The sequence below is a fragment of the Thalassophryne amazonica genome, chromosome 4, assembly GCF_902500255.1.
Source record: "Thalassophryne amazonica chromosome 4, fThaAma1.1, whole genome shotgun sequence".
Taxonomy (NCBI): domain Eukaryota; kingdom Metazoa; phylum Chordata; class Actinopteri; order Batrachoidiformes; family Batrachoididae; genus Thalassophryne; species Thalassophryne amazonica.
In genome coordinates this window covers 123970994-123997130 of record NC_047106.1, presented here as the reverse complement: position 1 = coordinate 123997130, position 26137 = coordinate 123970994, and the positions used below count along the sequence as shown (strand labels likewise).

At 42.5% G+C, this 26137-nt stretch overlaps 1 long non-coding RNA gene across 1 annotated transcript; it reads right to left on the bottom strand.

The window, feature by feature from the left end:
- Window positions 1-23870: 23870 nt before the first annotated feature.
- LOC117509281 lies at window positions 23871-25821 on the bottom strand. Its single transcript, XR_004560356.1, has 3 exons — window positions 25678-25821; window positions 25225-25230; window positions 23871-24179 (listed from the first exon to the last, which is right to left on the bottom strand). It is a non-coding gene; the product is annotated as an uncharacterized LOC117509281 (long non-coding RNA).
- Between the last annotated feature and the right edge of the window lie 316 nt (window positions 25822-26137).

Here is a 26137-nt window from a genome sequence, read left to right as displayed (position 1 = left end):
CGGATATCAATTACATGCTGAAATTATTAAATAAAAATCTACATATGTGACAAATAACCCTAAAGAGTAAATGCAGTTGTGGCAAATATACATACTGTAGTAACTGTCACATCACTGTTGTGTTTGTAGTCAATATATTTATTTACTTTTTAAAATATGCATTACTTCAATTCTATTTTTAGTCTAAAATTCTCAAGGTACATTATTATGTTTAAAATGATCTCATATGATGCAGCAATGGAAAGGTTATGGTACTAATAAACTGTTTTTTTTTTTTGTTTTTTTTTACTTTAAATGGTCAACTAATCAAAAAGTAGACTGAAGTGTCATGGAAGGCAGGCAGGTAGCAGAAGTACAGGTAGATACGAGGCAAAGGCATGGTCACAAAACAGGCTGGGTTCAATGGCACAGGCCAGACAAAGGTACATGGGCTGAAGCAAAAGGCAAGCAAGGTCAAAACACAGCATGGCAAAACAAAACTATGAGATAAGGCTGGCATGAGGATACTGAGATCAACGATCTGGCAGGGGAGTGGAGAAAGTGAAGGGCTTAAATAACACAGGTGAAGTAATTAGGCAAACAAGATGCAGGTGTCACGGAATGATCCGGAAGGGAGGCATGGTCAGAAAAGAGGTGGGAAGAGGGGCAAGAGATAGAGTGAGTGAATGTGGCAACAAAGCTGAAACAGGCAGGTGCAAGAGTGCAAGTGAATGAAATACTAATGGTGAAAACAGATAGTACAATCAGTGACTACAGTGGATAACAGCAGAAACTAAACTAGAATGACACTCAAGACATGGCTCAAGTATAAATCGTAATACTGAGTACAGTACAGTAGATTCTGTGGAGACTTTCAAGTCCAGACTTAAGACACACTTATTTTCCCTTTCATATGGCTGGCATACTGGTACAATTTTGTTTTACGCTTTTTACTCTTTTAATTCATGTTATTAGTAATTGGAGGCCTCAACTTTACCTAAATTCTGGGTCTTTTAGTGAAGCTTAGGGCTAGCGGCCGGCGATCACCTTAGTATTTCTTCTGTTTTTCTTGTTGATTAATGCTGGCAAATTATACAGTATTTTTTTGTCTTTCTGATGCCTGATTCTGTTTTTTTCTCTGTTTAAGGTGCAGCTCCATCCAGAGATGGGAGTTGTGTTTGTGTTGGTGACCCTCCTGTCCTGTGCACCAACAGCAATTCTTGTATATTCGTCCGTGAATTGTTCTGTGAATTGTTTCTGTAGTTTATGTGTGTAGCATGGCCCAAGCAGAGGGTCACCCCTTTGAGTCTGGTCTACTTGAGGTTTCTTCCTCAGAGGGAGTTTTTCCTTACCACTGTTGCTCTGGGGGTTGGTAGGGTTAGACCTTACCTGTGTGAAGCGCCTTGAGGCAACTCTGTTGTGATTTGGTGCTATATAAAGGAAAATAAATTGAAAAAAATTGAAATTAATAAATATAACAAACTGGCAAAGCAACCTATAGACTAAACAGAGAATAACTAAATAAAACAAAACCTGAGACAACAGTATAGTACACAGAAAAGGGATGATACAACTAATGACTATACAAAGATAAGCCCTTGTCGATTTTGGCTCTTGCTTGCCTCTACTGGTGGTTGGCTCTCACTGCGGTATTGTATCACTTCCTGTTCCGGAGCACAGCGGTGTTTTGCTGTATCTGTTAGCTGTTTAATCTGCGCAGTTAGATTGATCTAGTTACCTAGATAACGATTTGTTTCACAGTGTAATCTTCATGTGCCTTAACTAAAGCACTCCCTCTGCTGAATCACCTCTAAATTATTTACACATTATTCACTTTGTGTGTTTTTAGGAATCCGCTAGCTTAGCGCAGCTACTAGCTCTTAGCCGGTTTAGCATGGCGGCTTCTCCTGTCTCTCCCGCACTTTTCTGCTCTGGGTGTGAAATGTTTAGTTATTCCTCAGCCTCCTTTAGCAGTAATGGTACTTGTAATAAGTGTAGCTTATTCGTAGCTTTGGAGGCCAGGCTGGGCGAATTGGAGACTCAGCTCCGCACCGTGGAAAATTCTACAGCTAGCCAGGCCCCTGTAGTCGGTGCGGACCAAGGTAGCTTAACCGCCGTTAGTTTCCCTCTGGCAGATCCCGAGCAGCCGGGAAAGCAGGCCGACTGGGTGACTGTGAGGAGGAAGCGTAGCCCTAAACAAAAGCCCCGTGTACACCGCCAACCCGTTCACATTTCTAACCATTTTTCCCCACTCAGCGACACACCCGCCGAGGATCAAACTCTGGTTATTGGCGACTCTGTTTTGAGAAATGTGAAGTTAGCGACACCAGCAACCATAGTCAATTGTCTTCCGGGGGCCAGAGCAGGCGAAATTGAAGGAAATTTGAAACTGCTGGCTAAGGCTAAGCGTAAATTTGGTAAGATTGTAATTCACGTCGGCAGTAATGACACCCGGTTACGCCAATCGGAGGTCACTAAAATTAACATTAAAGCGGTGTGTAACTTTGCAAAAACAATGTCGGACTCTGTAGTTTTCTCTGGGCCACTCCCCAATCGGACCGGGAGTGACATGTTTAGCCGCATGTTCTCCTTGAATTGCTGTCTGTCTGAGTGGTGTCCAAAAAATGAGGTGGGCTTCATAGATAATTGGCAAAGCTTCTGGGGAAAACTTGGTCTTGTTAGGAGAGACGGCATCCATCCCACTTTGGATGGAGCAGCTCTCATTTCTAGAAATCTGGCCAATTTTCTTAAATCCTCCAAACCATGACTATCCAGGGTTGGGACCAGGAAGCAGAGTTGTAGTCTTACACACCTCTCTGCAGCTTCTCTCCCCCTGCCATCCCCTCATTACCCCATCCCCGTAGAGATGGTGCCTGCTCCCAGACCACCAATAACCAGCAAAAATCTATTTAAGCATAAAAATTCAAAAAGAAAAAATAATATAGCACCTTCAACTGCACCACAGACTAAAACAGTTAAATGTGGTCTATTAAACATTAGGTCTCTCTCTTCTAAGTCCCTGTTAGTAAATGATATAATAATTGATCAACATATTGATTTATTCTGCCTTACAGAAACCTGGTTACAGCAGGATGAATATGTTAGTTTAAATGAGTCAACACCCCCGAGTCACACTAACTGCCAGAATGCTCGTAGCACGGGCTGAGGCGGAGGATTAGCAGCAATCTTCCATTCCAGCTTATTAATTAATCAAAAACCCAGACAGAGCTTTAATTCATTTGAAAGCTTGACTCTTAGTCTTGTCCATCCAAATTGGAAGTCCCAAAAAACAGTTTTATTTGTTGTTATCTATCGTCCTCCTGGTCGTTACTGTGAGTTTCTCTGTGAATTTTCAGACCTTTTGTCTGACTTAGTGCTTAGCTCAGATAAGATAATAGTGGGCGATTTCAACATCCACACAGATGCTGAGAATGACAGCCTCAACACTGCATTTAATCTATTATTAGACTCAATTGGCTTTGCTCAAAATGTAAATGAGTCCACCCACCACTTTAATCATATCTTAGTTCTTGTTCTGACTTATGGTATGGAAATTGAAGACTTAACAGTATTCCCTGAAAACTCCCTTCTGTCTGATCATTTCTTAATAACATTTACATTTACTCTGATGGACTACCCAGCAGTGGGGAATAAGTTTCATTACACTAGAAATCTTTCAGAAAGCGCTGTAACTAGGTTTAAGGATATGATTCCTTCTTTATGTTCTCTAATGCCATATACCAACACAGTGCAGAGTAGCTACCTAAACTCTGTAAGTGAGATAGAGTATCTCGTCAGTAGTTTTACATCCTCATTGAAGACAACTTTGGATGCTGTAGCTCCTCTGAAAAAGAGAGCTTTAAATCAGAAGTGCCTGACTCCGTGGTATAACTCACAAACTCGCAGCTTAAAGCAGATAACCCGTAAGTTGGAGAGGAAATGGCGTCTCACTAATTTAGAAGATCTTCACTTAGCCTGGAAAAAGAGTCTGTTGCTCTATAAAAAAGCCCTCTGTAAAGCTAGGACATCTTACTACTCATCACTAATTGAAGAAAATAAGAACAACCCCAGGTTTCTTTTCAGCACTGTAGCCAGGCTGACAAAGAGTCAGAGCTCTATTGAGCTGAATATTCCATTAACTTTAACTAGTAATGACTTCATGACTTTCTTTGCTAACAAAATTTTAACTATTAGAGAAAAAATTACTCATAACCATCCCAAAGACGTATCGTTATCTTTGGCTGCTTTCAGTGATGCCGGTATTTGGTTAGACTCTTTCTCTCCGATTGTTCTGTCTGAGTTATTTTCATTAGTTACTTCATCCAAACCATCAACATGTTTATTAGACCCCATTCCTACCAGGCTGCTCAAGGAAGCCCTACCATTATTTAATGCTTCGATCTTAAATATGATCAATCTATCTTTATTAGTTGGCTATGTACCACAGGCTTTTAAGGTGGCAGTAATTAAACCATTACTTAAAAAGCCATCACTTGACCCAGCTATCTTAGCTAATTATAGGCCAATCTCCAACCTTCCTTTTCTCTCAAAAATTCTTGAAAGGGTAGTTGTAAAACAGCTAACTGATCATCTGCAGAGGAATGGTCTATTTGAAGAGTTTCAGTCAGGTTTTAGAATTCATCATAGTACATAAACAGCATTAGTGAAGGTTACAAATGATCTTCTTATGGCCTCAGACAGTGGACTCATCTCTGTGCTTGTTCTGTTAGACCTCAGTGTTGCTTTTGATACTGTTGACCATAAAATTTTATTACAGAGATTAGAGCATGCCATAGGTATTAAAGGCACTGCGCTGCGGTGGTTTGAATCATATTTATCTAATAGATTACAATTTGTTCATGTAAATGGGGAATCTTCTTCACAGACTAAGGTTAATTATGGAGTTCCACAAGGTTCTGTGCTAGGACCAATTTTATTCACTTTATACATGCTTCCCTTAGGCAGTATTATTAGACGGCATTGCTTAAATTTTCATTGTTACGCAGATGATACCCATCTTTATCTATCCATGAAGCCAGAGGACACACACCAATTAGCTAAACTGCAGGATTGTCTTACAGACATAAAGACATGGATGACCTCTAATTTCCTGCTTTTAAACTCAGATAAAACTGAAGTTATTATACTTGGCCCCACAAATCTTAGAAACATGGTGTCTAACCAGATCCTTACTCTGGATGGCATTACCCTGACCTCTAGTAATACTGTGAGAAATCTTGGAGTCATTTTTGATCAGGATATGTCATTCAAAGCGCATATTAAACAAATATGTAGGACTGCTTTTTTGCATTTACGCAATATCTCTAAAATTAGAAAGGTCTTGTCTCAAGAGTGATGCTGAAAAACTAATTCATGCATTTATTTCCTCTAGGCTGGACTATTGTAATTCATTATTATCAGGTTGTCCTAAAAGTTCCCTGAAAAGCCTGCTGCAGCTAGAGTACTAACGGGGACTAGAAGGAGAGAGCATATCTCACCCATATTGGCCTCTCTTCATTGGCTTCCTGTTAATTCTAGAATAGAATTTAAAATTCTTCTTCTTACTTATAAGGTTTTGAATAATCAGGTCCCTTCTTATCTTAGGGACCTCATAGTACCATATCACCCCAATAGAGCGCTTCGCTCTCAGACTGCAGGCTTACTTGTAGTTCCTAGGGTTTGTAAGAGTAGAATGGGAGGCAGAGCCTTCAGCTTTCAGGCTCCTCTCCTCTGGAACCAGCTCCCAATTCAGATCAGGGAGACAGACACCCTCTCTACTTTTAAGATTAGGCTTAAAACTTTCCTTTTTGCTAAAGCTTATAGTTAGGGCTGGATCAGGTGACCCTGAACCATCCCTTAGTTATGCTGCTATAGACTTAGACTGCTGGGGGGTTCCCATGATGCACTGAGTGTTTCTTTCTCTTTTTGCTCTGTATGCACCACTCTGCATTTAATCATTAGTGATTGATCTCTGCTCCCCTCCACAGCATGTCTTTTTCCTGGTTCTCTCCCTCAGCCCCAACCAGTCCCAGCAGAAGACTGCCCCTCCCTGAGCCTGGTTCTGCTGGCGGTTTCTTCCTGTTAAAAAGGAGTTTTTCCTTCCCACTGTCGCCAAGTGCTTGCTCACAGGGGGTCATTTTGACCGTTGGGGTTTTTACGTAATTATTGTATGGCCTTGCCTTACAATATAAAGCGCCTTGGGGCAACTGTTTGCTGTGATTTGGCGCTATATAAATAAAACTGATTGATTGAACTTTGAACAGTTGACCACAAATATTTAAACACATCTACTTTCACCACTTCTACTGCTTGTAACTGCACTATTCCACTCGGCTCCCTCTCATTCACACACATGTACTCAGTCTTGCTTCTACTGACTTTCATTCCCCTTCTCTCCAAAGCATATTTTCACTTCTCCAGACTAGACTCAACTTGCTCTCTACTCTCACTACAGATCACAATGTCATCTGCAAACATCATAGTCCATGGGGACTCCTGTCTGATCTCATCTGTCAACCTGTCCATCACCACTGCAAACAAGAAAGGACTCAGAGCTGATCCTTGGTGTAATCCCACCTCCACCTTGAATGAGTCTGTCATTCCGACTGCGCATCTCACCGCTGTCACACTATTCTTGTACATGTCCTGCACTACCCTAACATACTTCTCTGCCACTCCAGACTTCCTCATACAATGCCACAACTCTTCTCTTGGCACCCTATCATAAGCTTTTTCTAAGTCCACAAACACACAATGTAACTCTTTCTGTCCTTCTCTGTACTTTTCCAACAGTATTCTCAGAGTAAACATTGCATCTGTAGTGCTCTTTCTCTGCATGAAACCATATTGCTGCTCACAGATCTTCACCTGTTTTCTAAGCCTAGCTTCTACTACTGTTTCCCATAACTTCATGCTGTGGCTGATCAGCTTCATGCCTCTGTAGTTACTGCAGCTCTGCACATCACCCTTGTTCTTGAAAATAGGAACCAGCACACTTCGTCTCGACTCCTCAGGCATCCTCTCACTTTCCAAGATTTAATTAAACAATCTGGTTAGAAACTCTACTGCCATCTCTCCTAGACATTTACATGCCTCCACTGGAATGTCATCTGGACCGACTGCCTTTCCACTCTTCATCCTCTTCATAGCAGCCCTCACTTCTTCCTTGCTAATCTCTTTTACTTCCTGATTTACTCTCACATCATCCAGCCTTTTCTCTCGCTCATTTTCTTTATTCATCAACTCTTCAAAATATTCCCTCCACCTTCTCAGCAAACACTCCTCACTTGTCAGCACATTACCATGTGCATCTTTTACCACCCTAACCTGCTGCACATCCTTTCCAGCTCTGTCCCTTTGTCTGGCCAATCAGTACAAGTCCTTTTCTCCTTCCTTACTATTCAACTTCTTGTACAGCTCGCAATATGCCTTTTCCTTTGCTTTTGCCACTTCTCTTCTCGCCTTACACCGCATCTCCTTGTACTCCTGTCTACTTTCTTCATCTCTCCGACTATCCCAAAACTTTTTCGCCAACCTCTTTCTCCTTATGCTTTCCTGGACCTCTTCATTCCACCACCAAGTCTCCTTGTCTTCCTTCCACTGTCCAGATGTCATACCCAGTACTGCCCTAGCTGTCTCCCTCACCACATCTGCAGTACTTTTCCAGTTGTCCAAAATTGCTTCCCCTCCAACTAGTGCTTCTCTCACCTCCTCGCTAAATTTCACACAACAGTCTTCCTCCTTCAGCTTCCACCATCTGATCCTTTGTTGAGCTCTCACTCTCTTCTTCTTCTTTACCTCTAAAGTCATCCTACAAACAACCATCCTATGCTGTCTAGTGACACTCTCTCCTGCTACCACCTTACAGTCTGTGATTTCTTTTGGCTTGCATCTCTTATAAAGAATGTAGTCCACCTGTGTGCACCTTCCTCCATTCTTATATGTTACCCTGTGCTCCTCTCTTTTATTAAAGTAGGTATACACCACAGCCATTTCCATCCTTTTTGCAAAATCAACTACCATCTGTCCTTCCCCATTCCTATCCTTGATACCATATCTACCCATTACTTCCTCATCGCCTCTGTTCCCTTCACCAACATGCCCATTGAAGTCTGCTCCTATCACCACTCTTTCATGCTTGGGCACACTCTCCACCACCTCATCTAACACACTCCAGAAATCTTTCTCCATCTCACAACCAACCTGTGGGGCATATGCACTGATGATATTCATCATCACCCCTTCAATTTCCAACTTCACACTCATCACCCTGTCAGACACTCCCTTAACCTCCAACACACTTTTAACATACTCTTCTTTTAAAATGACCCCAACACCATTCCTCTTCCTGTCCTCACCACGGTACAACAACTTGTACCCACCGCCGATGCTCCTGCTCTTACTTCCCTTCCACTTGGTCTCTTGCACACACAATATGTCTACCTTTCTCCTCTCCATCATATCAGCCAGCTCTCTCCCTTTACCAGTCATACTACCAACATTCAAAGTCCCTACTCTCATTTCCACCCTTCTAGTTTTCTTCTTCTCCCGCTGTTCGTGGCAACGTTTTCCTCCTCTTCTTCGTCGTCTTCGCCCAGCAGTAGCCCAATTTCCACCGGCACCCTGTTGGGCAATAGCACCGGTGGCAGACGTTAACCCGGGCCGCGACCGATCCGGTATGGGAATTCGATTCTGAGTCTGCATAGTTGGGTTGGCTTGTTTTACGCCGGATGCCCTTCCTGACGCAACCCTCCTCATTTATCCAGGCTTGGGACCGGCACTCAGAATGTACTGGCTGCGCACCCCATCATCTGGATAATAAGGACACTTATGTTCGAATGCTGTTTATAGACTTCAGTTCTGCATTCAATACTATTATTCCCCAGCATCTGATCGGAAAGTTGAACCTACTGGGCCCGAACATTTCTCTCTGTAATTGGATCCTGGATTTTCTGACTGGGAGGACCCAGTCAGTCCAGATCAGACAAAACATCTCCAGCACCACCACAGTGAGCACTGGGGCACCCCAGGGCTGTGTGCTCAGTCCATTGCTGTTCACCTTGCTGACTTGTTATTGTGCAGCAATACACAAATCAAACCACGTCATTAAGTTTGCAGATGATACGACTGTGATGTGTCTCATCACAAAGAATGGCGAGTCAGCAGACAGAGATAAAGTGCAATGATTCCCGGTCTGGTGTAAGATCAACAACCTGTTTTTGAATGTGGATAATATGAAAGACTATAGAAGGATAAGGTGTGACCATTCTCCATTATGTATCGATGGCTCCGCTGTGGAGATTGTCAAAGGCACCAAGTTCCTTGGAGTTCACCTGGCAGAGGATCTCACCTGGTCCCTCAACACCAACACCATATCCAAGAAAGCCCAGCAGCGCCTCTACTTTCTGCAAAGATTGAGGAAGGAACATCTTCTACCTCCCATTCTTACCACATTCTACAGAGGAACCATTGAGAGCATCTTGAGCAGCTGCATCACTGCCTGGTTTGGGAACTGCACCGTTTCAGATCGTAAGACCCGCGGGTAATGAGGACGGCTGAGAAGATCATCGTGTCTCTCTCCCACATCACAGATATTTACACTACACGTTGTATCCGCAAAGCAACTAGCATTGTGGATAATGTTATGTGCAGACGCGAGTTGAGGAGCGCGACCAGCGTCTGACTGAACCCAGCGCTAAAATAACCAGAAAGCGGTTCCAAAAACAAAATAAATAATAATTTCCCGTCTGTGCAATAATTGTGTACAACATAAATGTGCGGTTTGTCTGGCGAGGTGAAGGACGGCGCGCTCTCCAGCACCCAAATGGATCGAAGCCCGACGCTTCTGGACCCAGACTCACCGCCGAACACCCCCCCGGATACGACAAACTGACTCTGTGAAGGATGGAAAAGGTGAGGTAAGTCAACAGCTACAACAAATATCCTTCAGAGGCACACACTATCAGCAACACATTCAGGTCTGAATTTAAGCTTTATGAGGATCATCATTCTGTACGCCACGGCAGTAAGAAGCAAACTGCACAGTTCTCATCAATGTTCAGATATACTGCGTAACAAAATACCAAATTACTGTTAACACTTATTCAGACAATCATCACCTCTGATGTGTGCTGACAGCATGTGTCCCTCACCCGTCCTCCTTCACAGGCACGATGAACCCAGGCGCGGTCCTCAGCGTCTCACAAACGAACGTCACAAGGTCGAGTTCCCTGGCAATTCTGCTTGAACCACTCATGGCTTAAATGCAGAACGCCATCTCATTATCTGCTTCAGCTGAAAGTCTTTAAGTTTACACGTGAGCATCATCCACAGGTGCAGCTAATAATGCTGATGAGGGTGAAGGACTCTTCTGCCAGCACCATCTCCACAGACAAAAACCAGTTTGCATACCACCTGGAGAGCAAAGAAAAGAAAACAACACCAAAATGTCCAGCCAAACCCCCCAACACACAACAGATAATCACACACAGGGGCGGTCCTGGAGGCAGGTCGACCGGGTGGGGGCATGACCGTGCGGGGAGAAAAAAAAAAAAAACCCTGTCCAAAAAAAAAAAAAAAAAACAGGGTGGGGGGGTTGTCCTGACGGGGGAGTTCGTGGTTACAACGCGCTCAACTTTTGTTCAGAATCAGCTTCTTATCACTGGTAACGACGTGGCTTTCCCCTCACTCATTCCCGCAGCTTCACAGTGCTTTAAACAGTGTGGACGCTGAGCATCCACAGAGTTCAATAGCGACACAAAGACTGCAGTGAAACGAGACGAGTCATTGGATAAATGCTGGGCTTTGTCCCGCCCATCGGACGCTCAGCGTGTCTGGGGGTCTGTGGGGCAGTGGGCTGGCCTCGGCCGGCCCGGATGCACAGCTGCTGCATGATGAATGGATGATCTGTCTGAGGCTGAATCCCTTTTTGATTGACAGCGAAATGAGCGAATCAGCGATCTTTTGGTGTAAACATCCGTGGGAGCATTTTCATTCTGTTCTGAGTTGAACTGGAGACTTTCCTAATCCTCTTAGCGGCATTTTCTTTGTTAAAAATGCCTAGCAACAAATCAAGTTTCTATTTCTGGTGTTTTGTTTTTTTTTTGTAGCTGCTTGTGTTTGGAGACTGACTTCTATCACTCTTTCTGACTTCTATCGCAGTTTCTGTCCCTACTGAGCAGCGGGTGCTGCTGAACTCCTCCACCGTCACAAAGCACTCACAGGCGGACAAACTTCACACTAGCCTCACGCCAGTCCCAGCTAGTAGTAAGCTGCACATAATGGCAGACAATTTGAATGTTGTGGACCGGATTTTGGCGAAGCCATTTGATAGTCTTCCTTACGAAGAAGCCATGGCTGCTGTCATGGCTTCAGCTCTCAATGGTTTGCAGGCCAAAGTTAAAGCAATATCCCCCAGTGCAATGTTTGTGCATTGCTATGCACACAGACTGAATCTGGTTCTGTCTCAGGGGGCTAAATGCTTATCTGAGTGCAGAATATTTTTTGCATCACTCTCTGGGTTTGCCATATTTTTCTCAAAATCCACAAAGAGGATGTCTTTTCTTGAGTCTGCAGGCTGCTCAAGGTTGCCCAGAAATGTTCCTACTCGATGGAAATTCATATCACGGATATTGAGCACTGTGGCAAACAATTATGATGCCCTCCTGCAAACTTTTGAGATGATCATTGCAGATAAGTCCATGGATGATGACACATTAGACCAGGGGTAGGCAACCTGTTCCAAAAAGAGCCATGAGGGTGCAGGTTTTCTTTGCAGCCACTGACTCCACCAGGTGATTTTACTGATTAATATCACTTTGAGCAGATGGAATCAGTTAATCATTGAAATCACCTGGTGGAGTCAGTGGCTGCAAAGAAAACCTGCACCCTCATGGCTCTTTCTGGAACAGGTTGCCTACCCCTGCATTAGACTGTGCCAATTTCTTTGTGTTTGTTATTGCAGTAGTCATTAAAACCGGAAATTTGTTCTTGAAAATAGCTGTTGTGAGTTAATTTGTGGGATTGTGGGTGTTCTGGCCACGTTAGTGTGCGCGCGGGGGGGGGGGGGGGGCACGCAGGGGGTTTCGCCCGGGGAGTAAATCACTCTAGGACCGCCACTGATCACACACACCCCTCACACACACTCTTCACTCTTCTACCGTCTGGAAAAAGGTACCAAATGTCAAGAAAGATGACTTTAAGCTTGCTTTCAGCTTGTTTTCATCTTGGAATATAGTACGTGCCATGGGATTAATATACATGCTGTTGGATTAAACTGAACAGTGTTTGGTACTTTTCCGGAGTAAGTGAGGTCATACCGGACTTTTCCATTACAAATGGGGAGGCCCATGGAATGAACTCAGTGGTGAAGACGATGGAATATGTCTAAAGATGATTCTAAAATGACAAAGTATGATCAAATGAAGTATTAATGTGTTAAAAGTAATGTCTAAGAATGATTCTAACATAACAAGTATGATTAAATGAACTATTAATGTAATAAAATTAAGAGTTGATTACAAAAAGTATTAGAATAAGTATGTTACAAATAAGTGAAATGAATGATTATATGAGTTGTTTTTCATAAAGAGTGCAGAGTCAGAGGAAAAAAGGAAGTGAAGAAGTTGTTTTTCATAAAGAGTGCAGAGTTAGAGAAAAAAGGAAGTGAAGAAGTTGTTTTTCATAAAGAGTGCAGTAAGAGAGAAAGAGGAAGTGAAGTGATGTTGCAACGAGGCCAGAGAAGCTGATGATAAACAACTGATCAAATGATTAAGATGTGATAAAATATGAAATGAATAATAAGGAATGAAAATGTTTGTATATGATCATATGAATTGTTTTTATATGAAAGAGAGTTGTAATGAAATGATTGAATATGATTGATGTGATTCTAAAGACATGATTTAGAAAAACGAATTCTCAGAAAAGCTGAAGTGTTAACAGAAAAGAGGAACTTGAGAAATAAGTTACTGGCAAAGGGCCGCAGATGGCTTCCAGTAAGGGAAGGAGAAGGGAGGAGGTTTTGAGTCAACAGCATCCCCATGGTAACCAAGATCATCCGAGGACAACAAAGAATCAAGCACATATATAAACTGTGGAACACCAGGAAACGGGGTTATTCTTCCAGGGAGAGGTGCTGCTGTCACTTCTCCCCTGCTACGAGGAGATCACAAGACTTGACCATCTTGTGAGCAGCAATTGGAATCATGGAGTGAGAGGATTGGAGCCATAAGAGATCATTTGAGAGAGTTTTCAACTCCCACTCAGGCTGTCCAGTCACGGAGTAGCAGAGCATTGGAGAATAATCACTGGCCTTAAGTCTGAGTGGGGAAGTTTCAACGTTTTCTCTCTCAAGAAACATCACAGCATACCAGAATGGATTAGATCAACTTTTGGTTGATTGAAGAAGAAATAAACTCTTATGGATCGTGGTCAGCTAACGACTAATAGCTGATGAAGAGGAAATCAAGTTCATCGAGCTGGGGACTTTTAACCTCAAAAACCTCCTTCCCTCACTCCTAGAAAAATTGTTAAGAAGTCAATCCAGTCCAGTCAAAGTAAGATCAGACAGTATTATTGAATCAAAAACAAAAATCTCTGCCAATTATTATTCCAATTATACTTGAATTACTGTTGTGAAACTATATCATATAACCTATTTTGATTATGTTGTCGGCACTTGCAAAACCTGCAATAAATTTCCAAGCATGCAGTTAAAGTGTTAAGGCTCGGACATTGGATTTATTGATGCTTCTTAAGGTGTAAAAGTTAAAGTTTATTGGGTGTACAACATCAAAAAGTGCTCTAAAAGGTTAGTCTGGTTTTTTAATGAAATTAACACATCCTGGGGACTCGCTGTACGAGTCACTAAATTCAAAATCTAGCAACATTCCAAGAGCCCTGATCCATAAGAGGAGAGCTGCCGTTAACGGGCGTGGCCGGTTCGTATCCTGGTTCCAGAGGAGGCTATTCGACCGGGGTGCAAGATCAGCGTCAGCGGGGTGGACGTCCGGATGGAGGCAGTGAGCGGCTAGACGAATCTCCTCGCCACCAGCTTGAACAGCCTTTGTTCAGCCCTGCCGGGTAATCGGACCCCAGAGACGGAGAGCTGGTTTTAGTACGCAAACACACTCATTGGAGGGTGAGCGTGTGCAGTGTGTCTAAAAAGAAATAACGGGATCTGACACAAATTATTTGGGCCCTCACATCCAGTCTATGTAACAGTTTCTTTCCCCAAGCTATTAGACTCCTCAATAATCATAGTCTGGTCTGAATAACTGTATACAGGGTGAATTTTTTTTAGTGATTTTAAATCTGTTTGCGTATGGCAGTTGGTTGTTTGTAGTGGTCATGTGTGCTTGATGTGCTTGTGTATTTGATGATTGTACTTGTGTCTGTTGTGGGTTGCCTTGCATCAGCATGGCTCACAGCGATGGCTTTTGCCGCTTTGCTTGGCTCCACACTAGGCCTTTCACTGAGAATAATAGGTTTTAGAGCAATACACCCCACTTTGTGCATATGGTGTCAAAGGCCCAAAACTGCAAATATTGTGCTGATGAGTTATTTAAAAAAATTACAATTTGCAATAAGGTTTGATTTTGTAAATAGCACTAATAATTTATATTATGAATCTTTTAATTAAAAGCCAGAGTTTAAAAAATGTGTGATCTAAATGGTTACATTCCTCTACCAACATTGTAATAATTTATGCAACACCACCAACTATCAAAAGAGCGTAGGTTGCTATAGAGATTTCATAACATAGGCTCTTGGTCAAAAGAGATTATGGGCAAAAATATTTTTGCAAATCCTCACCAACTTTAGTTCTCTGCAAAATAGTTTGGGAAAATTGATGTTAATTTTTTTTAGATATCCTTAGTCAAACAACCAATGGAAACCACAATATGTTGGCCCTTCTCTGTTAGTTAAAGAAGACTATGAGACACTTTCAGTGTACAATTTTGTAAGAACATAGAGGGTTGTATCTTACACCCAGCACAAAAGCAACTCATGACACAAACGCACGAGTCACTGCTAATTTCCAAATGAGGCAATTGTCTTCTTCACCCTTGGCCCCCAGATACTTTAAATAACAAGTGAACATGCGGCCACCTTTATGCACATGAGTTTGTTTGATAAAGGGATACAAATGTTTTGCAACCCGATAGTCCTGTATCATACTCCGAAGAGTGTTTGCAAGAAAACAATGAAAATCAATGTTGTAATTGGATCTGATCAAAAAGGTTCACCCATGACTAACTTTCAAATTTTTATACTTGGTTGCATTTGGGTAGATTTCAAAAAAACTAGAACCCTGGTTGAATTAAAAACACTTGCCCATATTCAAACAGGTTTTGCATAGGAGTATAAACATGGGTTCATGGGAGAACCTCTTTAAGGGCCCCTTCACACATAGTATGAATAAGTGCAAATCAGGGCGAATCATGGTGCAACAGCTCGTATGAGCGAACCACAAAAACACTGAGCCAAAGGGCAGGCGTGAATGAACCTACTGTGAGAACACAGAGCGAGAAGCTGGAAAGGTTAGACCTTACTTGTGTGAAGCACCTTGAGGCAACTTAGTTGTGATTTGACGCTATATAAATAAAAATAAATTGAAATTGAGCAGCTGGAGTATGTGTAACCACATCATGCAGCTGCTGTGAAAAAAAAAAAAAATACATGCCACCCAAGGGATTCAAAGCTGCAAATTACAAAAGCTCTGATTGCCAGCCAGAAACTTTACCACTGCGCTACCATCACTGTCCTGTAAAAGGTGCAGGAAAATGCCTGAAATCAATAAGGACATGAACATATTTATTAAAAAAGAGAAAAAAGCACAGTGATAACTGATGAAATGGCGTTTGTTACGACATATTTCTGCTGATATGTGACTGAAAGTCATGTATTTGTAAAACTGTTGGCTTGTCATATAGTCCTGCGGTGCACTGCTCACAGGACATGCATGTCTGTCAGACAGATGTGACATTCAGATCGCCTGCTGCATGTCCACATGAACTGATGGTCCATTTCAGCTGGGACAGCCTGTCTCTCCAGCCCGTCTGTCACAAAAGCAACATATGTTTTTATGTATTTCCACATGAGGACAGCAAGCACACACATGCGCGTGTCCGTCAAAACATGGTACGTGTTCTGCAGCTGTGATGTACAGGACCACAGCTGGTGACAGCCAGCCACACCCCCTATCCATTCAGTGCACAGACCAAAGTGTCACTCTGTGATCAGATGAGAGGTGTCTCATCTGTGGGGGTGTGTGTGTGTGTGTGTGTGTGTGATTAATAAAGATGATTTTGATTGAAGGTGTGCATATGAAAGGTTTTATAAAGCTGATTAATTTTGTTTATACTCTTAGAATTTGCTCATATATGTCCGATTCCTACTCTGTGTTTTATAAATGAGGCACCTGGATAAGACCCCGTGCTTGGTTATGAAGCTGCTGTAGTGTTCTTGTAAGTAGTAAATGGTAAATGGACTGCATTTCTTTAATTTTTTTTGTGTGATGGAGGCACTCAGAGTGTTTTACGGTAATGTGTCACATCAGCCACACTCACACACCAATGGCAGGGTGCTGCTGGGTGTGTCGAGGGTACACTTAGTAACTGCACACTTGTTGCAACTGATGATTCTCTCATCACAAGCCTGGCTCTGGTATTTCAAAGGCTCCACATCCCCTCTGAGTAAGATTTAAATACTTAATCACATGAAATGCAGAACAGATAGTGATTACAAATTTCCTTCACCAGGTATTCACACTACTTGCAGTATCTCCCTGCAGCAGACTCTTGACTCCGTCTGCATTGTTCTACAGTTCCTACAAATACACTTGTGCCAGGATAATTTAAAAGTTAAAACACTGTAGATGTTCTTTCTTTGAATGTTTTATTCCTTATAAGCAGAGCCGGTCCTAACCTCTCTGGGGCCATCAGAGAATTTTGCTCAGCGGCTCTCCTACGTTACATGTGAGGCATGTGAACCATTTGCTATCAACACACAACCTCCAGATACCCCAGTGCTCCCATTACAATCTGTCCTCCTTTAAAACACCATACTTCATGTGTTGTCTCAGAATAATTACACATGCACAGAACAGAAACATGTATAAACAATGGGGTTGGGGTGTTACACTGGTACTTTTGAAACTGTACTGGTGACTAAACTGCAATACTCAAAAAAATACATGTAGATTGACTGTATTAAATCTGGATGTCAAATTAAATATGGTAAATGGACTGCATTTATATAGCGCTTTTCCATCTGCATCAGATGCTCAAAGTGCTTTACAATAATGCCTCACATTCACCCCGATGTCAGGGTGCTGCCACACAAGGTTTTGAACTGAGGATTCTCTGGTCTGAAACCCAACACTTAACCACTTGACCATCACCTCCCCTTTTATGAAGACCTGACATCATTTCTTTCTGGGTTTTGATGGAAAAACTATAAATTACCTGCAACATGTAATCCAGGACTTTTTGATTATGGGATCATTGACATGCATCGTGGACTGGTGGCTATTACTGGGGACTGCCCTGGTAATTACACATGAGTCATTCATGAGCTGACGACCACAATAATGTGATCGCTCCCTTTACATGCACTACATTAGTACCTTAATCAGACGTACCTGGTTAACATGATTTCAGTTCATAGGTTAGATGTCATTTGAAATTCAGAAGACAGGAATGGCAGGTCTTGGAAGAAACAGCAGGAGACAGCGTACGGTTCCTCCTCCCCTCCCCTCGCTTACCTTCCAGCCAGACTTCGAAGGGCAATCGAATGTCACCCGTACAGCATTTGAAGTGCATTCTTATTATTCTTACTGCATTCCGACAACATTCTAAGTATTCCTACTGTATCCAACTACATTTGAACTGTGATCAAAAGCCCAGTGACACTAGAAGGCGAATGAGGCCGAAGGTTGTTCAAATAAAAATTCAACCCACATTCAGGAGGTGTCATGGTGCATTCGAGAACATCAGACAGCAATCTGAGAGCAGTCTAAACATTCGGCCACCTTCCTGTGGCCGTCCTGAATATTTTGTACATGTGTAAAACAGTCGAAGTGCAGTCAAGCTGGAAAATATCATATGGCAGTCAAGGTGGGCTCTAACTGCAATCTGACTGCATTCTGAATATTTGCACTGTGTCAAAATAGCATTCGAAACAGTCTGATCGTATTCAAGGGAAAATTGCCATGGTCAGGCATGTCTAATCCTGCCGGCATGTACACAAAGGAAATATTGTAATGTGCAAAATCTGTAGGCATGCAGTTATTTTATGAAGTAGACGTGAACATTGTGTTGTGTGTTGGGGGGTTTGGCTGGACATTTGGGTGCTGTTTTCTTTTCTTTGCTCTCCAGGTGGTATGCAAACTGTTTTTTTCTGTGGAGAAGGTGCTGGCGGAAGAGTCCTTCACCCTCATCAGAACTATTGGCTGCACCTGTGGAGGATGTTCACGTGCAGGCCTAACAACTTGCAGCACCTGTGGATGATGCTCACGTACAGACTTAAAGACTTTCAGCTGAAGCAGATAATGAGATGGCGTTCTGCATTTAAGCCATGAGTGATTTGAGCAGAATTGCCGGGAACTCGACCTTGTGACGTTCGGTTGTGAGACGCTGAGGACCGCGCCAGGGTTTGACACATCGTGCCTGTGAAGGAGGACGGGTGAGGGACACATGCTGTCAGCACACATCAGAGGTGATTATCGTCTGAATAATCGTTAATAGTAATTTGGCGTTTTGTTACACAGTATATTTGAACATTGATGAGAATTGTGCAGTTTGCTTCTCAATGCCGTGGCGTACAGATTGATGATCCTCCACCTGTTGTGAGAAGCTGCTCATTTACATAAGGCTTAAATTCAGACCTGAATGTGTTGCTGATAGTGTGTGCCTCTGAAGGATATTTGTTGTAGCTCTGTTGACTTACCTCACCTTTTCCGTCCTTCACAGAGTCAGTTTGTCGTATTCACCTGGGGGGTGTTCAGCAGTGAATCTGAGTCCAGAGGTGCCGGGCTTTGATCCATTTGGGCGCTGGAGAGCGCGCCGTCCTTCACCTTGCCAAGACAGCTGACTATTTATGTTGTACACGGATTATTGCACATGAGGGGGAATAAATTTGTTTCTTGGAACCGCTTTCTGGTTATTTAGCGCTGGGCCATCATCAGATGCTGGTTCGGTTCTCTGACCCGCGTCAGCACATAACACATTGCGTAATCATACAGAAAACACAATGTGTCGCTGTGAGTCCATATGCATCCCATGGCCTTAGATCACTGTGCACAGCTGAATGGCCTGTCACAGCTGTAGCATGCATCATATGACAGATATATTGTCAGTCCACCTCATGATTTAGACGTTCTATCTCTAATATTATGTTATCATGGCTGTAACAGCCTGGTCAGATGGCTGTTCACCGCGTCAGTGTGACTCTGACCAGCACGCACAGCTGAACGGCCTATCACAGCTGTAATAAAATGACCGATACATCTTCTAAACCATTAGAAGGACTGACATTCCAACCAAGGCACTACAAAGTAAATAAAGTGTGGGATCGAAGCTGACTTCATTATCAAAGCTTTGAGAGGTAAATTTATTGTTCAGTCCCATGTACAATAAAACTCACCTAAACTATCATCATATAAACCAGATATTCGCAGATATTCACCAGACAAAAAATATCCCAAAGTTTTTGTATTGTTTTCCATGTAATAAACACAGATATAACAGATTTTGTACAATGGATTTTTCCCTCACATTGGATAAAATGTCCCATCCGATCTCAATGCATTTCCATTAAAACTCCTCGCATGTGGGACCGGAGTCATTTCCGTGATTAAAAGCCCGACCGTTCATTTTTTTTCACACCGTACTCAGACTTGGAGCCGCGGCCTGGATGTGCACCTGTTGAATCAGATACAAAAGGCTGTGATTTGACACTTTTCTGCTTTCACTACTTCGTCTGCCATCATATTTGAATAGTTTTTGCAGTGTGCACGCTGATTAAAAATGGATCAGAAAAGTCCGCAACTTTACAGCACCAAGTCTGTAAAAGAAGAAATTGTTCAGCTTACCTTTGAACTGGAGGTCATGATTGTAGAAAGAAAAGCTTGCTGAGGGTCAAATTAGTCCATAATAAAGCATAATCCATAGACAGAGAACTTTAAAACTGTCACGCATGTCATTGCATGACAATGAGTTACAGAGCTGCAGAAGCATAAATCAGGCTTTAAATTAACTAAATAAATCATCATAAATTGTAAATGTATGTAAATTTGATAGTGTAACTATATTTAGATTTCTTTTGATAGCACCTGTACCTGGATGTGTTGCTGTATGTGGTTGAATGATTTTTAAAAAATGTTGAAAACATAAAAGGTTCATTCAGTAGTTCAGCGCAGTTGGAACCAAAATGGCGCCATGTTCTGAGATGATGCCACTCTCAATTAAGGCACTCTATTGTTGCATCACTCTTCACACCCCACTTCCTGATCATCACTACTCAGTACAATCAAATTCTGGCAGAATGTACTTAAAATTGTTCACGATTTGCAGCTCCTTCAACATGCAAGAATCAAAAATAACTGATGCATTGAAAAATGGCAAACATGTTGTCTTGATATTTTGTTAAATTGTCTGTATCATCACCATTCTGGTCAGTGTCTCTCCCTCAGTGTGGAGTATGCAATACTTTCTCATGTCACATGTAGTGACTATACAATGAAGGAGCTGCTGCGGATTAAACAATATTTGTCCCAGTCTACGCAGAGGTACAGAGATTTCCTGTCTGTTTTCATCAGTGGCGTCGATGTGATGGGTAAATGCAAATTTGACAGGATGACTCACGTTACACCAGAGAGGAGGCTTATTGAAAGGTTAATTGGCAATGGGAATAATTGGCCATTGGGCTCAATTTGTCTGATGGGAGGAATTGGAAACCTATCTTGCAGCCTGTTTGAAAAACCTTCCCTCCAGTTCCTCAATGGTGGCATCTTTATCTGATGTGGCCTTTTTGAATGGTGTCTTCCTCTCTCATTATATCTACTGTGTGTATTGGCTTTGGACAGTCTCCACAGATTTGTGCATCACAGTAGAATTCAAGTGCTATTTGTGCATTGACACCTGCACCAGGAAGGTTATGTGATGCATGAATCTCTTTGTCAGTTGTTAGTTGCTCTGTCTGTTTACAGAATTATGCAATACAGCATGTAAAGAAGAAGAACCATTCAAATCTTGCTGCAGACCATGATTCCAATGCTCATTCTGGATGGTGTCTTTACCTTTTGTACATAGTGAAATCTGTAACCTTTGGACTGTTTTTCCAGTGAAAGACTCATTGGGATGTAGCCATGATCGGTCGTTCAGGTAGGTAGGTAGGTAGGTAGGTAGGTAGGTAGGTAGGTAGGTAGGTAGGTAGGTAGGTAGGTAGGTAGGTAGGTAGGTAGGTAGGTAGGTAGGTAGGTAGGTAGGTAGGTAGGTAGGTAGGTAGGTAGGTAGGTAGGTAGATTATTGTCATTACAAGTGCAATGAAATTTCTTCACAACCAGTCACCTCAGACAAAAATACAATAATCCACAATTATTACAATTTGATCGTAATAATGACACATCAAAATTAGAACAACAATACATATACATCTGAATGTTTATGTATGCTAAACTTTAAGACACTCTTTCATCCAAATTGAGGCAATGTGAATAGGGGGGTGCAGCAGTGTCCTTCACAGCCACAAGCTTGGGGGGTGCAGGGCAGAGGCGGGGGATGGTAGGGGTGGGGAGAGATGGGGCGTGCTTCATATGTGCAGATAAGATGAGTTTGTTTCAGTCAGATGAGTTTGTATCAGTTTCTGTCAGTGTGTGCATAATGTCTGGAGTTGCCTTGACAACATCAGACCGTGGGGGAGGGCAGAAGATAAGAGGGCCATAGTTCACCAAGGCTGTAGAAATTCTTATGGAGGAAAACAGCGGGACGTTTTGTCCTTCGGAGGCTGATAAGCCTGCCATGTTTAGGGTTGAGCAGAGAAACACATTTGTTGAGCAGAGAAACACATTTGGCCAGTCAGCTCCTCTGACTGGCCAAATCCAATTTATGAGTATTCCCTGGTCTCCAACATCTTCCTTTGCAAGGTGTAAATTTGCTCCGTGATGTTATCCAACTTCTGAGTTCAAGGGTTAATGCAATCTGAAACTGTAACACCTTGCCCATCTCATTAATCATGACGGACAGGTGAGGGCTTGTGGTTCTGGTAGCAGCCATCTTGCCAACTCTCCGGTAGGTCAGACCACCAGATAAACCTATAAGTACCAGCCCTCCCACAATAAAACCAAATATAAATAAATCTTCGACTTCCTCCACAGAGAGTGGTACCAAGCATGCAACATGCCACTTCTCCCAGGCATCGAGAACATAGCCCTCAGGGTAGGTTCCATTTGGGCATACAGGGCCCCCAACCCTGATTTCCTTTTTGAAAAAATGATGTCAGTAGCGTTCAGAGACCAGCTGATCAATTCCATGCTTAATACAAACATAGTTTGAAGAATTCACAGTCCGGTGAAGTAGGGACTTTGAAGGTTGGAGCAGAGACAGAGGAGATGTAGAGAGGGGAGAGATGTAGTTGCAAGCTGAACTATGTACATGCAAGCTTTGAGTGTGCACAGTGTTGATTACAAAATGGTCTTAGCACCAAGACATTGAGGTGAGATGTGAGATGAAATATTGTGATCAATGTTTTTTTTTTAACAAACATGACTGCCTTTTACGACTTCCTTCATCACATAAAGGTATAGCTCCACCCAAATTTCACTAAAGTGACAAAATTTAGTTCTTGATGAAAACCAAGCATTATTATTGTAGCGTTAGACATCTTTGCAGCAGTCTATCGTGATTGCAGTCACCAGCGTGGTAAATATTCACGGGAGGAAAAATTCACACAGCTCCATATTTCTCTTTTGTCCGGGAACGCACGGACCGTTTATTTAGTGCACATTTTTAACTACATCCGAGTGCACGTAGGCACGCACATTTCAGCATGATGTCACCTGCTATAGTAACATGGCTTTGCACCCATGAAATATGTTCAACACCCACTCAAAGACATGTTTAAAACTTCATGTCATGGTAAATAGATTTTTTTTTTTCAAAATCTGCCAGTACATGTTACTCTCCAAACAAATATTTCTTGAACCTTTTGAAGTCTAGCTTTAGTCACAGGTTTGGTTAAGACATCAGCAACCATGTTTGCAGTAGGGCAGTATTCGATCAATATTTCCCCTCTGAGTGTGCAGATTGAACAAAATAATACTTTATATCAACATCTTTGCTACTCTGTCTGTAAACTGGGTTTTTAGACAAAGCTATTGCCCCCTGCTTGTCCTCATAAATTTTGACTGGTATGTGCTCTTTATTACCATCTATCCCTTTCAGAAGTTGTACGAGGGACATACTCTCTTGAGCAGTGGATGCTAGTGCCATATACTCTGCTTTGCAAGTGGATAGTGCCACTGTTTGCTGTTTACGACTTTTCCATGATATGACTGGACCATTCTCAGTTAAGCTGAAACAGTATCCAGTGGTACTTCTCCTGTCATTTTTGTCGGCTGCCCAATCAGCATCACTGTATCCCTCAAGCTGTAAGTTTTTCTCACATTTCTGAAAATGTAGTTCCTGATCTATCATACCTTTTAAGTACCTCAGTAAGTGTTTTGCTGCTGCCCAATGCTGTTTCTTTGGTTCTGCAAGGTGTTGTGATAACGTGCTGATTACCCAGCTTAAATCAGGTCTGGTAGATGTCATAATGTAAATCAAGCTACCTGTTATTTCCCTGTATCCTGATGGATCGATAACTTCACCTTCACTGTCAAAGCTTAACTTGTGTTCACATGGGGTGTATCTTGGTTTACATTCAGACATTCCAAAATTTTCCAACAGCTTCTTAATGTATCTCTCTTGTGTCATTTTGATTTCTCCTTCACTCTGCTTAAAGTCAATACCAAGGAAGTGTCTAAGTGGACCCATGTCTTTCATCTTAAACCTTCTCTTCAACATTTCTTTGACATCATGAGGTGTTGTTACTCGCCGCTACAATCAAGTCGTCTACTCATACTAACAGGATTACTTTCTCATTTTCAGATTCCTTGCAGTAGACACAATGATCAGCATCATTTTGTACAAAACCGTTTTCTGTGAGGTAATCATGTAGTAACATATTCCAGTTACGCCCGGCCTGTTTTAAGCCGTACAATGACTTGTTGAGTTTACACACCAAGTGCTCTCCTGTATTTAACTGGGTTTCAAAACCTTCTGGCTGTTCCATATACACTTCATAGTCCATTGGAGCATGGAGGTAAGCAGATTTCACGTCCATTTGGTGTAGGACAAGATCCTCCTGTACTGCCACCTGCATCAATGCTCGAACAGAAGTCATGCTGGCTGTGGGTGAAAAAGTCACTTTATAGTCAATTCCTTCCACTTGACCATACCCCTTTGCAACATATCTCGCATTGCAAGTCTCACATCCATCTGGGTTTTCTTTCACTGTGTATACCCAGCGACCTCCCACTGCTTGCTTGCCTTTTGGTAGTGGGGTCAGGCTGAAAGTTTCATTTTCTGCTAAAGTTCATCTCTTCTTTCATTGCGTAAATCCACATTTTTGACCTTTTACAATCCATAGCCTCTCTGTATGTTTTAGGTACATCATAAGCTACTCTGTAGAAATAATCCACATTTTCGCTTTCATCGTTATCACACTCAGCTTTACATTGGTACTCCTTTAAGTATTCTGGAGCCTTTCTCTGTCTTGTAAGATATCTTCTTTCTTCCTCTTCTGTCTTAGTGTTATCTGTCTGGGTCTGACCTGTCTCAGTTGTCTGATCAACACTGGACTTTATACCTTTCTTGGGCTGTCCCTGATCACTACTATGTTTGGTGCTCCATCCTCGCCACTCTCAGTGTCATCCCAAATGTAAGAACCTGTCTGAGTCTGGCCATCTGTGCTAGTTTTAGTGATAAACTTTACCAGCCTATGTTTCAGGACCTTTCTGTCTCAGGATAGTACACGTTATATGCTGGACTATATTTATCATAGCCAATGAAAATCCCTTTGTCGCACCTAGAATCCAGTTTCTTTTTATCTTGTTTATATATGTAGCATTCAGAGCCAAATATTTTCATGTTAGCTAGGTTGGGTGTTTTTCCTGTGAAAACACGGTAAGGTGTCTGTTCCAACCATTTACTGTAGCACCTGTTGCGTATTTGGGCTGCTGTTTGCACTGCGTATGTCCATAATTGCTTTGGAAGGTTACTTTCTAACAGCATGCATCGGCTCTATAGGGCAGCATAGATCTGTGTGTACCAGTTCTAGTACAGTGGTGGCCTTTGCATCTGCCTGTTTGTTCCTGCTCTGTGTAAACTTGCCCTGTGTGCATATTTCACAATCTTGATTTGACTTGTCAATTTTCCCCTTTATGGACATCCCTTCAACCACCTTTTCCAGTTTTACAACGTCATCAAAATTACAATGACCAAGTATCCTATGCCAGGTTTGAATGTCATGGCAACCATACACCTCATCAACATTTTCATTTCATTTCCTACTGTAATAAAGCCTACCATACATGTCCATCTTGAACTTGGTCCCGTTCTTGTGGATCAGCCAGTCATCGCCATCTTTGAAGCGAACCTCTGCACCGCTGGCAGTCGCGGCTTTGACAGAAAAGATGTTTTGTGGAAATGATGGTATATAGAGTGCTTGCTTGAGCATCATTTCCACTTCACGTCCCTTGCTGTCCAGCAAGAGAACTTCGGCGTCTCCTCTCATTTTTGCCATCCCGGTCACCTTGGTTCCATCGGCCAGCTCGATCATGTGATCCTCAGGCCTGAAGCTCTTGTCGACTGTTATGAACCTTTTGGCGCCACAGTCAACCATGAGACTCTTCTTATTTCCTTTCTTAGAAGGACAATCGCTCATCTTGAAGAAACAGAAAGGTGTCGGCTCTGCCTCCGAGCCTCCGCCTCTTCGTCAGCTTTCCTCACATGGTCTCGGCCTCGTACTCGACTGCGCCCTCTTCCTCGCAACGGTGTATCCCATCTTTGGTCCTCTCGTCTCACCTGGGATAAGTCAGGGCAGGTCCTGGTCATGT